This window comes from Diabrotica undecimpunctata, chromosome 3, assembly GCF_040954645.1.
Source record: "Diabrotica undecimpunctata isolate CICGRU chromosome 3, icDiaUnde3, whole genome shotgun sequence".
In the NCBI taxonomy this organism is placed as follows: domain Eukaryota; kingdom Metazoa; phylum Arthropoda; class Insecta; order Coleoptera; family Chrysomelidae; genus Diabrotica; species Diabrotica undecimpunctata.
Genome location: NC_092805.1, coordinates 120587430 through 120607975, shown reverse-complemented (window position 1 = coordinate 120607975; position 20546 = coordinate 120587430). Strand labels below are relative to the sequence as shown.

The 20546-nt window shown below is 37.5% G+C and overlaps 1 protein-coding gene across 2 annotated transcripts in view; it reads left to right on the top strand.

Annotated features, from left to right (window-relative positions):
- Positions 1–20546, top strand: part of Sulf1 (Extracellular sulfatase Sulf1) — a 280791-nt gene that overhangs the window by 216447 nt on the left and 43798 nt on the right. The window lies entirely within an intron of this gene.

The window sequence follows — 20546 nt, the reverse complement described above, 5'->3', positions numbered from 1 at the left end:
TCACAAAGACTAAACTGGCTTGGCCACTTAAAAAGAATACCAGATAATCGAGCTGTAAAAGTAATCCAGAGATGGAAATTCCAAGCAAATACGACACGAGGTTGGCTCCGTTAAAGGTAGATACACGATGTAGAGAAAGATTTTAAAACCATGAACATCAGGCAGTGGCGAAAAAAAGTATCCAACAGGCGACAGGGCAAAATGGAAGAACGTTGTTAAGCAGGCAAAGACGCACAAAGGGTTGTAGTTCCATTAAAAGAAGAATAACTTTTGTAATCGGCTCTTTGTTGATAATTAGTTGCAAAGGTCCAATTTTTTGTTCAGTAATCACAAATACTTTGTCTTTGTTGTATTAATTTCCAGTCCGTTATTGAAGTATTCTTTAGTGACACCGTATATAAGGAATTGAAGAGCTTCGATATTTTCAGAGTACACCTTAAACAGAGTTGAAGACAACACAAAACTGTCCAACTCATCTTTGAGCAAACATTTTCTTACCCTCGTTTTCGTCTGCCACAACAGAGACTTTTTGTTTCCAATATACATTTTGTAGAAGCCTTAGATCCATATCATCTGTTCCGGTCATCTCTAGATATTCCAGCGGCCTATCGTCTTGGACCCTATCAAATGACTTTTCAAAATCTATTGAGACTTATCTTGAGAAATAGTTTGAAAAAGTGACCGATGAGACTAACTAGTCTAAAGTTTTTACATGATGATGTGTTAACTATTTTTAAGTGGGATAAATGTAGACTCCAACGATATTTGTTAGCTCTGAAACATTCTCGTCTTTTAGGAATTTAAACTAGTCTGATGCTATTTGGTCAGCGCCTGGGGCGTTCCCATTTTTGGTTTTATTTTAGGTTTTTTCTCTTCCACTTTTAGATAGGAGCAGTTTTCGTATATTTTGTGCAGTTCTTGTATCAAGATCGAGTTATTTTATGCATGTAGTTCATTCTTTCTTTTTCTCATTTAAGTCGAGGATTGGTTTTTTTTTGTTTGGATTTCTCGTGAAGTATGGATTTCCTTTTCTCTGAGTGTAGGTTATTTTTTTAAGTTTTTTTGTATATATTAAACTAGACATGTTTTCTTTGCAGTTGTTTCATGTCACTAGATCTTTGTTCCATTCATCACAACTGTTTGCCTCCCTTAGCCTCATGCACTAATATTTTATCTCTCTTCCAATCCTTTTGTGTTCGTTTTTTTTCTGGTTTTAAAACTTGGTTTCCTATTATGACCATGGCGGTATTCGTTCTTTCTCATGGCTTTCTCATGGAAAGCTGTACTAAAAATATCGACATCATCATCATAATTCTGGCGTTTCAACCCTGCGTGGGTGCTGGTCTCCTCAAGAATTTATCTCCAGTCATCCCTATCCATCGCCTTTCTCCGCCAAGCACGTATTCCCATATTTCTCATGTCTTCATCGATGTTATCAAGGAACTTGTTCTGGGTCTTCCACTTCTTCTCTGACCAATGTGTCTATTAAGGATCGTTTTTCTAGCTAGGTCATTTTGTTCCATTCGCATTACATGCCCTATCCACCTCAGACGTCCTATCTTAATATGTTTTACGACATCAGGTTCCTGGTATATTCTATAAAGTTTGAAGTTGCATCGTCTTCCCCACACTCCATTGTTATTCACTGCTCCATAGATTCGCCTTAGTACTTTTCTTTCGAAACATCCTAACATATTTTCATTATTTTTTGTTAGAGTCCAGGTCTCTGAACCATATGTTAGGACTGGGCGTATTATTGTTTTGTAGAGTTTTATTTTTGTATTTCTTCATATAATTGTGGATTTAAGGAGGAGATTGAGTCCAAAATAGCATCTGTTGGCCGTGCAAATTCTGCGGTTTATATCTGCGGTAGTATTATTTTCAGTGTTAAGGAGCGCTCCCAAGTATACAAATTCGTTCACTGCTTCGATGGCGTCGTTTTCTATAACAAGTGGTGGTAGGATTTGTGGTTGCGTGCTTATTTTCATATACTTCGTTTTGTTGGTGTTTATTATTAAACCCATTTTTGTAGCTGATTCTGTCAATGCTACATACGCCTCTCGTACAGCGTTTTCCGTTCTCCCAACAATGTTGATATTATCAACAAAGGCCAGGATTTGCACTTATTAATTATATATTAAACTAGTGGTTATGATTTGTGACATACGTATTACTTTTTCCAGAACAGATTGAACAGTATACAGTAGAGAGGGTCTTTCTGGCGCAGCCCATTATTTGTTTTAAAAGGTTCAGGCAGTTCCCCCTTAATTCGTACTTTACATTTAAGATTCTACATCTAGAAAGGTAACGTCTGTTTTTATTAAGACCAGGGCGTTAAGCAACACCACACTGCTAGAAGAAACGAGGGGAGAAATTCTTCGAATATCCCTAAGGATATTCAAGAGAAAGATGCCCACCGTTCCATCCATCAGAATGGTGCTCTGCCCGACTGCTCAGCCCTGGGTTCGTTCCCTGTTCATTCTCTCCCCACACCAATCCCAGAAAGGTACAGGAAATAAAAAAACTTACGAAGTCATAGTAAAGGTATATATATATTTATTAAATAATAAGCAGAATTGCAAGAAAGCAGAAATATTATGAATGTGAAACAAAAATAAATTTTTAAACTGAGACTCAAAGATTCTGCCGGTTGCCGGTATAAAATAATTTAAGTATAAAAAAGTACTCAGCTTTAGATCGTTCTGAAGGAGTCGTTCAGTTCTCCAGGAAGGGTTCCGATCTTGGTGGAAGTTAGCCGCTGTCGGTGGTTGTTGGTTGGGCTAAAAGGGGTTGTTGGTCTAGAGTCTAGATTATAGCAATCATTTTTGTCCTCATGTTGGTAAATGGGTTTCAAATTATATTCTGATGCATCAGTGGATTTAAGGTAGTATGGGTGGTTGCTGATTGTTTCCACAAGGTAGTGTGGTTGGCTGTTGTTTGCTTCCCAAGGTAGTGAGGTTGGCTATTGCTTGCTCCACACGGTAGTGGCCGTGTATACGGCTAAGACACTAACCAATTTGTGTGACTAAAGTTTGATTGTAGAATGATTGTAGTGCTATGATTGAAAAGAGAGCGAATAAAAATTTGTATCGGCTTACATAGGATGAAGCGGCTACTAAAAATATTTATAATTTACTGAGGTCGCTTTGGAATAATATAGTACGGGGGACAAGTACCAAGCGGAGCTCGGTGTCACGTTCAATTGGTTGATTGAAACAGAAATATCGACAAGGATCGTTAATGCAGTGGTTTCTCCTGACCTACTGCATCTTGACGCAGGGCATTTAACCACCCTTCTACTCGATCTAATAAGTCTATTGTGGCTCTTTCCTAAGGTAAAGTTATCCCTTCAGCCCAACCTTTTTAACAAAGTCTTTTATGGAATCAGGTGACACTTCTACGAAGCTGTAGGGATCGAGTTAATAAAGCTTAAGTGTATTGACTCTAATCTTATCCAACACTGGGCAGTTGCACAGAATGTGTTCCGCCTTCTCTTTATCATCCTGCAATTCACACTTTCTGTTCCATTTTGTTCATATTCATTGTTGAGACGACAGTGTTTTGTTAGGACATCTACAATAATTCGCAGATCATTTCTATTTATATCTAGTAGATCTTTAGATCTCTTCTTCGAAGGTTCATGTATCTTCTTCTTGTAGTTCCTTCTCCTATTGGAGGTTGGCTATCATCACAGCTATCCGTACCTTATTGGCGGCTGCTCTAAAAAGATCTATCGAGCTGCAACTATACCACTCTCTTAGGTTTCTCAGCCAGAAAATTCTTCGTCTTCCTATGGATCTTTTACCCTTGATTTTACCTATCATTATGAGCCTTAATATCTCATATTTCGCACCTCTGGTAATGTGGCCTAAGGTGCGAAATATGATATATTAAGGCTCATAATGCAAGGTAAAATCAAGGGTTCATGTATAAAAGTATTCAAATCTTTGAGACCCGTTTGTTTTTACCAGTGGTTACGTTTCATACGTTATGCTTTTTGCTATACCAACGGAATGATTCTGGGTCAATGAATGTTTTTTTTGACCTATCTGGTATATCTTTTTTATTTCAGGTAGGTGGAGTCGCTTAGATCGGAAAAATCTTTTGTCATGCTAGTATTTATCTGATCAACGATGAGATAAATCTTGATTCAGTGTTACATTTAGTCTCATTACTTATACCTGAGCGATGTTTAAGTAACAGTCTGAATATACCTTAAAGCTCTTTTATTTCATGAAGAAAATTTAGTGTTTATATCTTGTAAAAAAATATCCTTATAATTGACAAAGATAAAGCATTCTCAATAGTTAGGTTAAAAATCGGTTCTAACGGTATCACCGTACATACCTGTTAAGCTGACTCATTAACAAAACGATGATCATCTAAATTACGAAATTTCGTTACACATACTTGTATTTGCAATGGACTTACACCTCCGTCAGAAACAACTCCCAGTTTGTTTTCATTCGGTATGAACGCTATTGACATTGATTCATGGGAAATTACAACTAAAAAGCTTTTGTGTTTATTTCTGTAAGCGGCTCTGAGTTTACTTATTAACTATTATTGTTTATTTGTTTGTTGAACGCAAACAAGCTGCTTATCATCGTGTTTAGCTGTTTAATCGTCACTTAAATTTGTTGATTTAGTATTTTCAAGTGCATCTGCGTTTATTAAGCTCCCTGGACTTTGTTTAAACTACATCAAGGTTTATTTTCTTGTAAGTTTTGACATCTGTCTTGTATCAGATGATTCAGAGGCACACTTTGCCAATGAATCCTTTATTATGTTTAACAAAATGTAGTCTGCAGTATAATATACTATCATTAATTATTTACGTCTGTATTAGAAAACTATGAATTTGCATAGTCGCATTGCTTTTATGAATAGAAATACAAAAATGTCTGCATAAATTCGACAGGATTTATAAACAGGGTGAGTTTTTAGTGCGAAATCGGTCGAAAATTCCATTGTGGTATAGAATATCCAAAAAACTTATTTAGAAAAAATGTAGGCAATTATATTCTCCATGTTTGGAAAATATGTAGAATTCTAATAACTACGTGGTATTTGCTATAATAGCAAACATACAATTTTTTAAATAGACACCCTATACATTTTTTCAAATTTGTGTTCTCATAATTTTTATTCTTAGAGTATTGAATTTTGCATTACTATACAGACACCTTCACTGCGATTACGAAAAATTTAATTATTATGTTGTATGCTTATAATTGACTGGTACTGTAGAATTCTGTATTTACATACACTAGTCGCAATAGACTTTTAGTTCTTAAGAAATGTGAGTGAGATCTATCTGTAGATTTTTAAAGATTTATGTGTAGTAATAGTTGTATACATACAAGGAATATGCAAACTTACTGGAAACTGTATCAGTACCAGGCTATTCCTTTTGGTAAAGCAACAACTGACATTTTTAAGAAGTGCATATAATATTTTCAAATAAAATAAAACCAAAAAGTTTTAAAATTTATGCATTGTGTTTATAATTAAAACATGGTAAACATAAAGCAGCTTTTCCCTCGCATATGCTACAGTATGTAGTAACTTTATTGACCTTTTTATCAGCTTCTTTACTTTTCATTGTTTCCCTCAGCTTCTTGTAACATTCCATACAATTTCGCCTTTTTCTGGTACCAGGTCCTTCGTGTTTGGTCAGTATGATTTCTCGATTCTAACTGATTTTATATTCGTCATTATCTGAATTAGTTGAACATTCAGAAGGAGCATAATGTTGTGAATTTATTAATTGTTATGTCTTTAATTTATAATGTCTTTACTAATTTATTATATTGTTCCTACTTTAATTTATTAAAAGGCACGATCATTTATATAAGTTTATTTATCACTACATATACAATAATTTATTAGTAGGCGAGCGTAACAATAATACCGCGAGCGCGAATCTTCTTTATTAACTGTCCCTTCCAAATAAAGTTCCGTTATTATATACCAGTGCCGTTATCTCGAATAGTCTAAAACCTTCGATGGCGAAACGGTAAAGGCAAACTTGATTTCCCTCGCATCGCTTCTGGAAGGTCGCTCAGGTAAATCGAGGCCTCTCGTAAACTCTACAACATATTAGATTAAAAACATGTTTTAAAGGTTAAAACTATGACTCATATTTTTACGTAACATTGCCCCCCTCTCAAAAGATGGTTCCTCCTGGAACCTTGTTGGGACTAGAACTGGAACGGTATGCTGGTATCGGCAACTGGACCCTCTTTTACAACTTCCAGTTGTATAAAAATGACAAGGGACGGTTTTCTCTCCGCACCAGTAACTATGCGGATTGCAACAGACTAACACCTGGACTTCGGTGTCTTTAAAGATCTCCTCCACCATATTTCGGATAACCCTCCAATCTAATTGGCGGCACTCCAACTTTGGCATGGCTAACTTTTGCACGTCGGACTCTAGTACGTGCCCTCTCAATTGAAGTAAGGCTTCCCATACATCTCGGTAGGTAGGTTGGTCACGGGCAGTGTCTTTTGTTACCAGGTAGAAAAGGTAACGTGATGCATCTTGGAGTTTCAAGGTTTTACCGGGAGCTGGCACTTGGCATTGAAGTTCTGCAACTCGACCAAACTTCCTTCGAAAGACGGATGCCAACCCTGGTGCGTCTTTGATACTGGCCGGGATGGTAAGGGCCAGCGAGTAGTCATCGGGGAGCTCGAGTAGATCTTGCTTTTCTTCAGTGGTAACACCATGTCTCGCTTTACCGGTACCTCCATAGGCACCCATGAATTCCTCAAACGTGAGGTCAAACACATCTTGGACTTGGTTTACTTCCACTTCTTCATCTACGTCGTGGTCACCTTCGAAAGATGCCAACCGGTTATGGTGTACTATCATCGGCTTTCCCCTCGGAATCTTGCTTATTCGGTAGATGACATCGTTGATCTTCTCCATGATGAGGTATGGACCTTCCCAAAACTGCTGCAATTTGGGAGAACAACCTTTTCGCTTCTTGGGATTATACAGCCATACTTTGTCGTTCTTCTTAAAGCAACCCTTTTCGGCTTGTGTATCGTACCGTTTCTTCATTCGGTCGCTAGCGATCTGAAGGTGGGAACGGACTAACTCATGTACATCGTCCATTCTTCTTCGTAATTCGATCACATAATCTTCACCCGCTACATCTTCTCCAGGTCGACATCCAAACTCGAGATCACAAGGTAGTCGCATTTCGCGTCCGAATAGGACTTTGGCTGGTGTCTGGCCTGTTGATTCGTTAACAGCAGATCTGTAGGCCATTGTGAAGAACGGAAGGTATTGGTCCCAGTCTCGCTGATGATCGGACACCATCTTTGTCAAATACTTGCCAACTGTCCTATTCATTCGTTCTACCATACCATCCGATTGCGGATGATACGCGGTAGTTCTTGTTTTCTTCATGCCTAGTCTATCACATATACCTTGGAATAGATCACTTTCGAAGTTCCTGCCTTGGTCACTATGGATCTCCAAAGGCACTCCAAATCGGCTGATATATTCTTGGATCAACTTATCTGCAACGGTGGCGGCCTTCTGGTCTGGAAGTGCGTAAATCTCGACCCACTTAGTGAAGTAATCCATTACTACCAACATGTACTTGCCCCCATTTTCACTTTCTGGAAATGGCCCTGCAATGTCCAAAGCTATTCTTTCAAACGGGCTTCCAACATTATATTGTCTCATAGGAGCTCTCCTTTTTCGGTGAGGCCCGTTACTCGTAGCACAAATAGTACATTTCTTACACCAGTCTTTTACGTCGTCGGAACTGTTCATCCAATAAAACCGTCCCCGAATTCGCTGAAGGGTTTTCCTTACACCAAAATGCCCTCCCGATGGACTGTCGTGTAACTGACGAAGTACTTCGGCTATTCTGCTCTTTGGGATCACCAACTGTCTTCTCTTCTCTGAACCGTCATCATTTTCCAGGACTCGTTTGAGCAAGCCATCTTCGATGATAAATGAGTCCCACTGGGCCCAATACGTCTTAACTACTGAGCATAGGTTTGATATTTCCTGCCAAGGTGGTCGACGGTTTTCCTCTTTCCATTTTCGGATTTTCTGTATAACTGGATCTCTCTCTTGCTCTTCCCTGATCTTAGTAGGCGTCCAGTCGTCGTTGACAATCGTCGTTCTTAGCACTGCCGCTTCCTTGGATTCCGTTTTGTTGCAGTGGGAACACTCTGCTGAGCATGGCCTTCTGGAAAGAGAATCAGCGTTTCTGTGGCTAACTCCGGCCCGGTGCTCAATCTTAAAATCGTATTCTTGGAGTCGTTCGATCCACCTGGCTATCTGACCCTCTGGATTCTTAAACTGCATCAACCACTTAAGGGCGGCATGGTCGGTTCGGATTAGAAACTTTCTGCCATAGAGATATTGATAGAAGTGCTCTACTGATTTAACTACTGCTAGAAGTTCTCTTCTCGTGACGCAATAATTCCGCTCAGGTTTTGAAAGAACTTTACTAAAATATCCGAGGACTCGTTCCTGTCCTCCTTGAATCTGAGACAGCACTCCTCCAATTCCCACATTACTTGCATCCGTATCTAAGATGAACTCTCCTTCTGGCAGTGGATACCCCAAAATTGGTGCTGTTATTAAATGCTTTTTCAACGTTTCAAAGGCATTTTGGCAGTCTATATCCCAGCGGTATTCTCTTGATTCCTCTGTAAGTCGCGTTAATGGCTTAGCGATATCTGCAAACTTCTTAATAAACCTCCGGTAGTAAGTACATAGTCCAAGAAAACTTCTCACTTGATGTTTGTCAGTTGGTTTTGGCCATTCCTTAATGGAATCGATTTTTCCCTTATCCACGGCCACTCCTTCTTTACTGACTATATGACCCAGATAATTGACTTTACCTTGAAATAGCTGGCACTTCTTGGGGTTTAGCATCAATTGGGCAGCTTTAAGTCGATTAAAAACGTTTTCTAAATTCCTCAAATGATCTTCGAATGTCTCCCCCAAGACGATTATGTCATCTAAATAAACCAGGCATGTTTTCCAAGATAACCCTCTCAACACATTTTCCATAAGCCTCTCAAATGTCGCAGGAGCATTACAGAGTCCAAATGGCATAACGTTGAATTGCCACAATCCAGATCCTGTGGTGAAGGCTGTCTTTTCTTTATCTACTGGGTCCATTTCTACCTGCCAGTATCCAGACTTCAAATCCAAAGTAGAAAACAATTTACTTCCAGCCAATGTGTCCAATGTGTCATCGATCCGAGGCAGAGGATAACTATCTTTCTTGGTAACGTTGTTCAGCAAACGGTAATCCACACAGAACCTCGTCGTTCCGTCTTTCTTCTTAACCAGGACCACCGGAGAGACCCATGGGCTCGTAGAAGGTTCTATCACCCCGTCTTTCTTCATTTCCTGAACAATCGTTTCAGCTTCCTCTCTTTTCGCCTGTGGTAATCGTCGAGCTGTTTGACGAATTGGCTTAGCATTACCAGTATCAATTTTATGCTTGACAACGGTAGTTCTTCCCGTCTTTCCTCCTTTCGGTACGAAAATATCACGATACTGCCGAAGAAATTCCCTTAATTTCCTTTTCTCCATCTGATTTAGAGACTGTCCTGCAACTGCAACCATTTGGTCGAATTTGTCGTTGGAATTATCAGATGTTGTCGCCTGACGGATTATGGATGTCACAGGTACACAAGTTCCTACCTTTGTCTCTTTCTTGATGGTCACTGGGTAGTCGTTGACATTGATAAGTCTCACAGGAATTTCTTTAGCCGAAGTCACCAATTCCTTTCCAATTATGATTCCACGGCCAACCTCATCGTCGTGGTTCCAAGGCTCCATCATAACAGGTGTCCCTTCGTCTACAATTCCCTGTAGTCGCGCTACTATGATCGTTTCGCTTCTCGCAGGCACGACTGTATCTTCTGTAATGGCTGCTTGCACGGTGTTGTCATTATGTGGATGAAGAAATACCTCCTCGTTGCCAACCTTGATTACCTTATTCTTAAAATCCAATTGGAATCCATGCATATTCATTACGTCCATTCCTAATATAACATCCTCTTCGATGTCAGCAACTATAACAGTATGGACGAACTTTTCTGCTCCAACTCCCAATTGTACCTGGATTTCTCCATGAATGTTGGCATTTTCACCTGTAGCGGTCCGAAGTCGCAACCTCGTTGGTAATAGTTTCTTACGGTTGTTTATAACTGTTGGGCGTATAATGGTTCTGGTCGCTCCGGTATCCACCAACAACGTATGCTTTTTACCATTTATGTCTCCATCTACATATACACTATCTTCACGACATTTCAAAGAAGCTATTAGTATGAGAGGGTCTTTGGAAAAGTTCTGGGTCGAAGCTGCCCCCTTAAGGCTGACCCGTTCTAGTTTTCCTGATGGTGAGTTTCTTGACTTGCGTCGTACCTAGGGTGCTTACAGGAGCTTCGTACGTGTCCTATTTCGCCACAATTCCAGCATCTGATGGTCTTCGTTTTCTTATATGTCATGCTTTTCATCATATTAACGAGCTGGTCAAGTTTATCTTCATCTCCTTCCTCTTTTACAGTCCTAACTTTACTGTACCCGCCAGAGGCCTGCGTAGCTGACTCGTATTCGAGGGCGGCGGATAAGACATCAACCAGCGTCTTGTGACGAGCTAATCGTAGTGTTCTCTGCATTTCATGATCACGAAGACCATCAATAAACGTTTGAACGGCCAATTTTTCCATCATGTCTTCGGGAGCTGTTGGATAAGCATATCGTACTAATCTGGCAATATCTACCTCATATTCTTGAAGAGCCTCATCTTTCTTCTGTCTACGATTTTTAAGCTGCGACTGATATACATGCTCCAAATGTTCGTGGCCATATCGCATATTTAACCTCTTCTTCAGTTGTTCGAAATCATCGGTCTCCTCTACTGCTATGGTCTGAAGCACATCTAAGGCATCTCCTCGAAGAGCGATAGTCAGGTTTATAGCCTTTTCTTTTTCAGACCATCCATTCGCTCTTGCAGCTGATTCGAACTGTTTCATGTAGTTGTTCCATGACGATTTTCCGTCGAAAGTTGGGACTTTGACATGCACAGAACTTCCACTTCCTTCAAATTTCGGCCGTGTTTCCAACTTACATTTCGTCTCGTCTTCTTTTATCTCTACTCTAATTGGATTGTTTCCTCTCTCTGCTGTCCCTGTTTCCTCCATCTTCCTTTCCATCTCTTTCCATATCTTTTCTTCGAAGGCCAACATATCGGCAGCAACTTGGTTTTTTAACGAAGACACTCTATCGTCAAGAGCAGACATCTCAGAAGTGACTTTAGAGATGTTAGCAGAAACTTTGCTTTCCAGAGAAGAAATCTCGTTAGAAACTTTGCTTTCTAAAGAAGCGATGTCGCCGGAAACTTTCGAAATATCGCCAGAAACTTTGTTCTCTAATGATGCGATATCACCGGAAACTTTGTTCTCTAATGATGCGATGTCACCGGAAACTTTGGAAATCGACGAGAGGACAGCATCTTCAAATATATAAGTCTCTGGATCTAGTCCTTCTTCTAGCAAAGCGTTCTTTAGTCGTTGGACTAACTCAGCCTTTTTTCCGGTAGAAGCTAATTCTCTGTCTTCAAGATGTCTTCTTAAATTAGTCACTGTCAGCTCATAAATCGTAGCCATTTTCACAATTTATTTTATATCACACTTGTATTATTATTATAAGTCTAATTTATGTTCGATCTCACTCTGACACCATTTGTTGTGAATTTATTAATTGTTATGTCTTTAATTTATAATGTCTTTACTAATTTATTATATTGTTCCTACTTTAATTTATTAAAAGGCACGATCATTTATATAAGTTTATTTATCACTACATATACAATAATTTATTAGTAGGCGAGCGTAACAATTAGAGACCGACCGAATGTGATTTTTTTGGCCGAAGCCGAAGCCGATGCCGAAGTTCGGCTTGTAGGATACCTTCGGCCGAAGCCGAAGCCAAAGGTGACTAAAAATATACCTATTATATGTTAATAATTTAAATAATGTGCATACGTAAGAAAAAGAGTCTATTAAGTCTTAATAGTCTATTAGCAATGCTGCACCCACGAGAGAATAAACTTAAACTGTTGTAAAATATTTGCATTCATAGTCGATGGTCGATGTTTTGCCATTTAGGTATCCAGTCAAAACACCAGTAATCGTAGTTTAAACAAATACAATAAAATTATTATCATAATTTTACTACGTGAGAAATATTCAAACGAAGATCTTTGAGACATCTTGGCCTATTGTTAAAATTTATATTCTACCTACTACCTGACCTGAAAGTTTGTAAAACGTTTTAGGGTGTAAATATTATTCAAATTATCAAAGACTTGCCGAAACATATTGTTGAGAGATTATTTCATTTCTATAGTATAGTATACTGACAGAGCATTTTATTATTCCACCTTCGGCGAAACCTTCGGCTTTGTTTTGGCCGAAGCCGAATTTTGGCCGAAGGTTTAAATATTGGCCGAAGGTGGCCGAAGCCGATGCCGAAGCCGATTAATCGGTCGGTCTCTAGTAACAATAATACCGCGAGCGCGAATCTTCTTTATTAACTGTCCCTTCCAAATAAAGTTCCGTTATTATATACCAGTGCCGTTATCTCGAATAGTCTAAAACCTTCGATGGCGAAACGGTAAAGGCAAACTTGATTTCCCTCGCATCGCTTCTGGAAGGTCGCTCAGGTAAATCGAGGCCTCTCGTAAACTCTACAACATATTAGATTAAAAACATGTTTTAAAGGTTAAAACTATGACTCATATTTTTACGTAACAATAATTAGAATCACAGTCCGAATGGTCGCTAAATGGTTCTTCCTCTAATTCACTCAAGTATTTATAATTGTTTCTTGGTGCCGATCCAAATTCTGATTGGGGTCTACACAACTACCACTTGTAGTTGCATTTTGCAACGCCAAATTTACTAATTTAACAATTCTACTACTCATTTTACTCAATTCTTATACAAATATTTTAAACACTATTATGGCTCGACCGAGATAACTAAACCAAACTGGTAATTACAAATGAAATTAATCTCCAAATGAATTCATCTGTGAATCTCACAATGAAAAATAAATAACTTGTATGCGTTACCAGTCGAGTAAAACTGGTACAACAATATAGGTACCTATAATGTTAGTTTTTGCAAAAAAAAACTAACATTATAGGTACCTATATTATTGTTTGAAAAATGTTACCATGGCTTAATTAGGCAACTAAGATCAGATAACGTCGCAAGAAAAATAAAATGCCAAATATATAAAACCCTAATATGACCGCTACTCACATACGGCTCAGAAACCTGGACACTCACTAAAAGAGAGGAAACGTTGTTAGCCACCTTCGAAAGAAAAATCTTGCGACACATATATAAGGGCACAAAAGAAAACGGAATATGGCGAAGAAGATACAACTCTGAACTATACAAAATATACCAGGATGCGGATATTATAACATTTATTAAAATAGAACGGCTGCGTTGGATAGGACATGCAGAAAGAATGGAAGAAGGCCAAATACCAAATAAAATATTCAAACAGATGCCCGTAGGAAAAAGAACAAGAGGAAGACCGAAGCTGTGATACCCAGAACAAATAGAAAATGATATAAAAACCTTAAAAATAAAAAACTGGAGAAAAAAATCACGAAACAGATCAGAATGGAGAAGAGTCCTGGAACCGGCCAAGACCCAAAAAGGGTTGTCGAGCCAGTGATGATGATGATAATGTTAGTTTTTACCAACGCGTTTCGTTTGTACGTTACTCGCCAGATGAAAATACATGTATTTATTTTTAGCCGTAATTTTTGCAAATGTTGTTACCAGTCTTTTTCAACTGGTGGCACAGCGAAGGTGTTTTAACAAGTTATGATCATTTTTATTTCGAAATCCCTATGAAATCAACACCATGTATAAAAAGAAGTAATGTATAAACAATTATTTATTTTATATAATAAAATAAACAATATATTGTAGTTTTTAAATTAAGTTTAATTGAAATAAACAGGGTGAACTACAAAACAAAATTACGATTTTCTAAATTTTTTTAAATAGATCACCCTATATTTTATTTTTTTGAAATATTGTATTTATGATACTCTTTCATTTTTATATAGCATTCTCTATACCTAAACTCATTATTTTACGAGATATTTTTAGTTTTCTTCAAATTTTGGAAATACTTTCGATTTTTGTAGTAGAAAGAAGTATTGAGTATTGAGTGATAATATAACAAAATTATTTTTATTCAATAAGTAACTAAACAAATATATAAACCATAACAATATGCAATGAATGTATCAATAAATGTGATATTATGGAAATATCATATTTCCTTAATGAAATACAAGAAGTTTAATTGAAATAAACAGGGTGAACTACAAAACAAAATTACGATTTTCTAAATTTTTTTAAATAGATCACCCTATATTTTATTTTTTAGAACTATCGTATTTATGATACTCTTTCATTTTTATATAGCATTCTCTATACCTAAACTCATTATTTTACGAGATATTTTTAGTTTTCTTCAAATTTTGGAAATACTTTCGATTTTTGTAGTAGAAAGAAGTATTGAGTATTGAGTGATAATATAACAAAATTATTTTTATTCAATAAGTAACTAAACAAATATATAAACCATAACAAAATGCAATGAATGTATCAATAAATGTGATATTATGGAAATATCATATTTCCTTAATGAAATACAAGATTTCTAAAATTCCTACAAGATAATATGTTTTGTATAATACCTAGTATATATAGCAAGATTATTTTCATTCAATAAATAACTTACACAAAACAGAAAGCAAACAATATACAATTAATCTAACAATTTTTAGATTGTTAAATCAACAGTATTCTAAGCCAGGAATTTTATATACCGCCGTCCCTAATTCGTGTATCTCGGACTGCCTTTTCTAAGGCAATATTAAATAGGAGGCAAGCCAGAGCATACCCTTGTCTGAGTCCATACTTTATCTCAAATGTACACTAAGTAAGCTATAATTAAAGAGTTTTCCTTTAAGGCGTAGATAACATATTCTGTTGTTTATGGGTTTAAAGTTAAGGACTAACTGCTTTGCTTTTTTACAGATTAGAAAACCACTGCCAAACTCGTGTCGGGTGCTATGTCCGCTATAGTATATATTGTAGTCTCTTTTCTCGATAATTCCTGAACCAGTCCATCTCATCTCTTGAATCGCTACTACATCGGCTTTCATTTTATCAAGTTATTGTGTTAGCAGTCTAAGACCACCTGGGGCATAAAGGGTTCGTACATTCCATGTGCATATCCGTAATTCGTTATTCCATTGTCGTTTGCTAGGTCGTCGTGAATTAAATATTCCGGCTTCTTCACTTTGTGCTTTGATAACAATGAGTTTTTTTAAGGGAAGAGGTCGTTAACCTTTTGCCCAACCCCCTAATCTTCGAAGGACCATTTCTCCCACTCTCGTTTGCCCTGACTCTGCTTCCCACTGGGGTTGGTTACCACAATCTTCCACAGAGTTGCTCAGGTTACCAGGGTTCACCGCGTGGAGGTGAGAGTTGGAATTTGAGTAGCAGAGGCTAGTGACGCTAACAGGATGCAGCGTCATATTTTACGCATCATTACCCCATTTGAACCCCTTGATATCTAAACAATCGACACTAAAATAATACATTTATTACATACGAAGACGGTTGCGTTTCGATTTAATTTGAGTCTCTTACCACTCCCTAACACGTGTTTCTGGGTCTACCCGTCATCAGAGTGAGTTTGTAAGAAGACTCAAACTAAATCAAAACGCACCGACTACTCTGTAATACATTTATTTATCTATTAACTCAGCCTCGTAAGAAAGAAAATAAGATAATAAAGCAAAAAGTATTTTAATCCGCTAAAGTTAAGCTTAAATTTCAAAAGTCAATACTTTAGAGTATACGTAAAACAGGCTTTTAATTCCTGCAAAAGCCAGAATAGCTAAATCAATCACGGAATAAAATCCGACTTGACGGAATAAAAACTAAAGTATGGCCCCAACATGAAATGTCCATTAAAACTGGAAACCGAGCCACGTAATGATTGCACAAAGCCAATTGCGTCACACAAATTAGTGGAATAAGCATTCATTCATTGAAAAAGGTAAATTAAAAAGACAGACATTTTAGTCGAATATTCTTTTTAAATACACCGTTGGAAGTAATTTTTGTAACTTTATACTATATTGTAAATATGTTTTATATTATATTTAGATTTTAATGGACATTTTTCAATGAAATTTAATTAAATTAATAATAACCTTTTTTTCTGTAATCGTCTTTATGTAGGGTGTTTCAAAAAAAAGGTAACAGCGTCTCTAGGAAAGGTAAAAATCTGAACAATAATTGGGGTTTGCTTAGTAAAAAATTTTTGCAACGCCATCCGTTAGGACGTTGAAGAAAAAAAAGTTACACATTTTTTACGATTTTGCCGAAACTACTTACAACATTGTAATGAAAGTTTATACGAATATTTTTTGAAAGCTAATACATCCCACAAATTATTTGTTTTTATATCTGACTCTCATAGAGGGCGCTAGTTACAAGGTTCGTACTAAGTATTATTCTGCTTTCGGATTTCTAAGAACCCCTGGACTATCGTTAGTGAGTGTTTACCTGAAAAGGTACTTTAGGCCAGCATTTGGATATCATATGATCAGAAGTCTTCATCCATACGGCATCCCTAGTTACATGTATGATGTTGCTGTGACCTGATCTAACCATTAGGTTTCTCAGGATTTCTCGCAGTCTATAATAAAGTGGTGTACGAATTAGTTACGTTAGGATAGCTTACTTAAGGTTGGGTTGGGTTAGGTTAGGTCAGGTTAGTCCATACCATAGACATATAATACAAATAGACTACAATTCAGAGAAAACTGACGCAAAGCGACCTCTTCATTGGTCATTTAAGTCATGTAGTTGACAAACCCGGCAAATTAGAAAGGGACTATATTGCGTCAGTTTTCTCTGTCGCACTGGGGGAACGCGGCTGGCTGTATAGCAGCGCTCTTCTTTGTCAACCATTTTCTATCCACTCCTGAATGTAGGTCTCTCCCAATTGCTTCCATCTTTCTCTATCTTGCGCCAATCTAATCCACTGTTTGCCTGCCACTGTTCTTATGTCATCTACCCATCTTTTTTGAGGTCTTCCCATCCTTCTTGTTGTCGTCCTTGGTCTCCATTCTAGAATTCTCCGTGTCCACCTGTTGTCGTTACATCGGGCTACGTGACCTGCCCAGCACCATTTAATTTTTGTAATTTCTTCCACAATATCCCTAATCTTCGTTCTGCGTCTTATCTCGGTGTTTCTAATCTTGTCTTTTAGTGATATTCCAAGCATGATTCGTTCCATTGCTCTTTGCGTTGTTTCTAATTTTTTAGCAGATTTTTTGGTAAGGGCTATTGTCTCCAAGCCGTAAGTACAAACTGGTAGTATGCATGTGTTATACACCTTTTTCTTTAAGTTTACAGGAATGGAGGTGTTTTTCAAGATATATGCTAATTTGCCGAAAGCGCCCCATGCCAGTTGTGTTCTTCTTTTAATTTCAGCATCTTGATTTGGTTTTCCTAGTTTGATAACATGACCTAGATATACATAATGTTCAACATTTTCTATGGTATGATTTTGTATTGTTATATTTGTCTGGTCTCGGCTCAGTATTTTTGTTTTGCTGTAGTTCATTTTTAAGCCTACCGCTCTTGAAACTGCATTTAATTGTTGTAACATATCATTTAGGTCTTAGATATTATTGGCTATTAAAACTATGTCATCTGCGAATGACAAATGGTTTAAGTATGATCCGTCGACGTTGATACCCTTATTGTTCCATTCTAGTTTCTTAAAAATGTCTTCTAGAGCAAGGGTAAATAGTTTGGGAGAGATAGTGTCTCCTTGTCTTACTCCCCGTTGGAGTCTTATGGGAACGCCATATGAATTGGAACATTATACTCGGTGCATTTTTCTATCAGTGCTTTTACGGTGTGCAAGTGGTCTATCTATGGTACTAAAATGTTTTCTGAATCCAGCCTGCTCGATAGGTTGATAGAAATCGAGCTTATGTGTCAAGCGTTTGGTTATGATTTTAGTTAGTAATTTATACAGATGTGAGAGCAAGGATATTGGTCGGTAATTCTCGATGTTTGCTTTGTCTCGTTTCTTAAATAGTAAAATGACTTCGGAGTTGTACCATTCTTGAGGAACCTTTCCTTCATCAATTACTTTATTAAATAAAATATTTAATACCTGTTCTATTTATCATCCACCAATTTTCAACATTTCGACTGTAATTTTATCCTCTCCCGGACATTTATTCGTTTTTAGTTGATGTAGGGCCATTCTTATTTCATAGTCGGTTATGTCCGGTATCTCTTCTGAGCCGGTGTTAATTATTGTTCGTTCAGTACGTCGTTGTTGTGGTTGTGTATTTGCAGAGTATAATTTAGTGTAGAATTTTTCAATGGCCTCGCTTATTTCCTTTCTGTCTCGGACGATGACGTTTTTCTCATTTTTTATTTCTATGATTTTTCTTGTGCCGTTTGAGTTTTTTTGCTTTGAGTACTTTCATATTGCAGTTATCTTGTATTATATTTTTTATTAGATTGTTAGTATAGTTTCTATGATCGTTCCTAATTTCTTTCTTCACGTTTTTGTTCAAACTTTTGAAGCTGTCCGAAGTTCGATCTGTTCTGTTTCGTCTTTCTTTTAGTAGTTTAATTGTATTAGGTTGAAGTTTAGATGTTTTGGCTGTTTTCGTGTTCATATTTTCTTAACCGATGCTGTTACAGTTACTTTTATTTTATTGGCTAGTCCGTTTATATCCATTTGTCTCAGTGTCTCAACTGATTTTTGTCTTGTGCTTAGCTCTTTTTGGTATTCCGTTTATTTTTGAAATAGGACATCGGTGGTTGGGTATCGTTCTCGTTTAATAAGGTTTTTTCTTTCTACTCTCGTCTGTATTTTAATATTCGCTCTAACCAATCTATGGTCACTTCCGGTATAGAATTTGTTAAGTACTGTCACGTCGGTGCATATGTTTTTGTTATTGGAGAGTATAGAGTCTATTTCGTTCTTAGTTTTCTTGTCTGGGCTGATCCATGTCCATTTACGTTGTTTAGATTTTTTAAAGAAAGTGTTGAGACAAAATAAATTTTCGTTGCTTAAGTAGTTGTACAACATCTCACCCCTTTCGTTCCTGTTGTCCAGCCCAAAGCGACCGATATATTGTGTGTCTTTTGTTCAAATTTTTGCATTAAAATCTCCCGTGATTATTACGAAGTGTGATTTTTCTTGGTTCCTTGCTGTTGTTAGATCCTCGTAAAATGATTCAGCTTCCTTGTCTGTTGAGTTTCCAGTCGGTGAATATCCATGTATTATCTGTAAGCTACATGCTAATCTGATGCTACATTCGCTTAAAAGTCTGTCTGAAAGAGCAGGATTAAAGATAAACTTTGAGAAAACTAAACTTATGACAAATCTCGTAATGAGTGGAAATATAACTATCGACAATAATACCATACAACAAACAGACACTTACAAATATCTGGGACACGAGATCAAAATAAACAGAGACAATCAAACAAATGAAATACAGAGGCGAATAGGCCTGACATGGGCAGCATTTGGCAAACTAAGCCATATTCTAAAAAGTTCAATTCCCATGTGTCTCAAGCGAAAAGTTTATAACCAATGTGTTTTGCCTGTACAAACTTATGGAGCAGAGACTTTAACACTCACGCAGAAATCTGCGAATAAACTAAGAGTTACACAACGAGCCATGGAACGTGCAATGCTGAATGTGAGCCTCCGAGACCACATAACAAACCGACAAATCAGGCAAAGATCAGGAGTTCAAGACGTCATCGAAAGAACCACGAGACTTAAGTGGAACTGGGCAGGACACTTAGCCAGAACACAAGATGGACGATGGACAAGACAAATTATGGAATGGAGGCCCAGAAATTATAAAAGAAGCCGAGGACGACCACCGACTAGATGGACCGACGACATAAAAAGAGTAGCGGGAAACTGGCTACAAGCGGCCCAGTGTAGAGAACACTGGAAAGAACTGAGGGAGGCCTATGTCCAGCAGTGGACGGGATTGGCTGATTGATGATGATCTGTAAGCTGTATCTGCTGTTTAAAGCGATGACAAGATATATGACTCTGTTTGATACTTCACAGAACTTCGTTAGGAACGCTACACCGCCTATGTGATGATTTTCTACGGAGTTTTTCTGGTATAGGTGGTGACCAGATTTTAAGATGGTACATACTTTTCCTGGTAAACGAGTTTTACACAGTCCAATTATATCCCATTTGATATTTGAGTGCTCTTGTTCTAGTTCGTCAAGGTGTTCTTGGGTCCTCATAGTTCTTATATTGTAAATGGCTATACGAAGCAATGATGGGTAGTTTTTCTTATTTGATTCAGTCGAATATTTGCCTCCCCCAGAATTCATGAGGCTGACTGATTGCTCAGTGTGAGATTC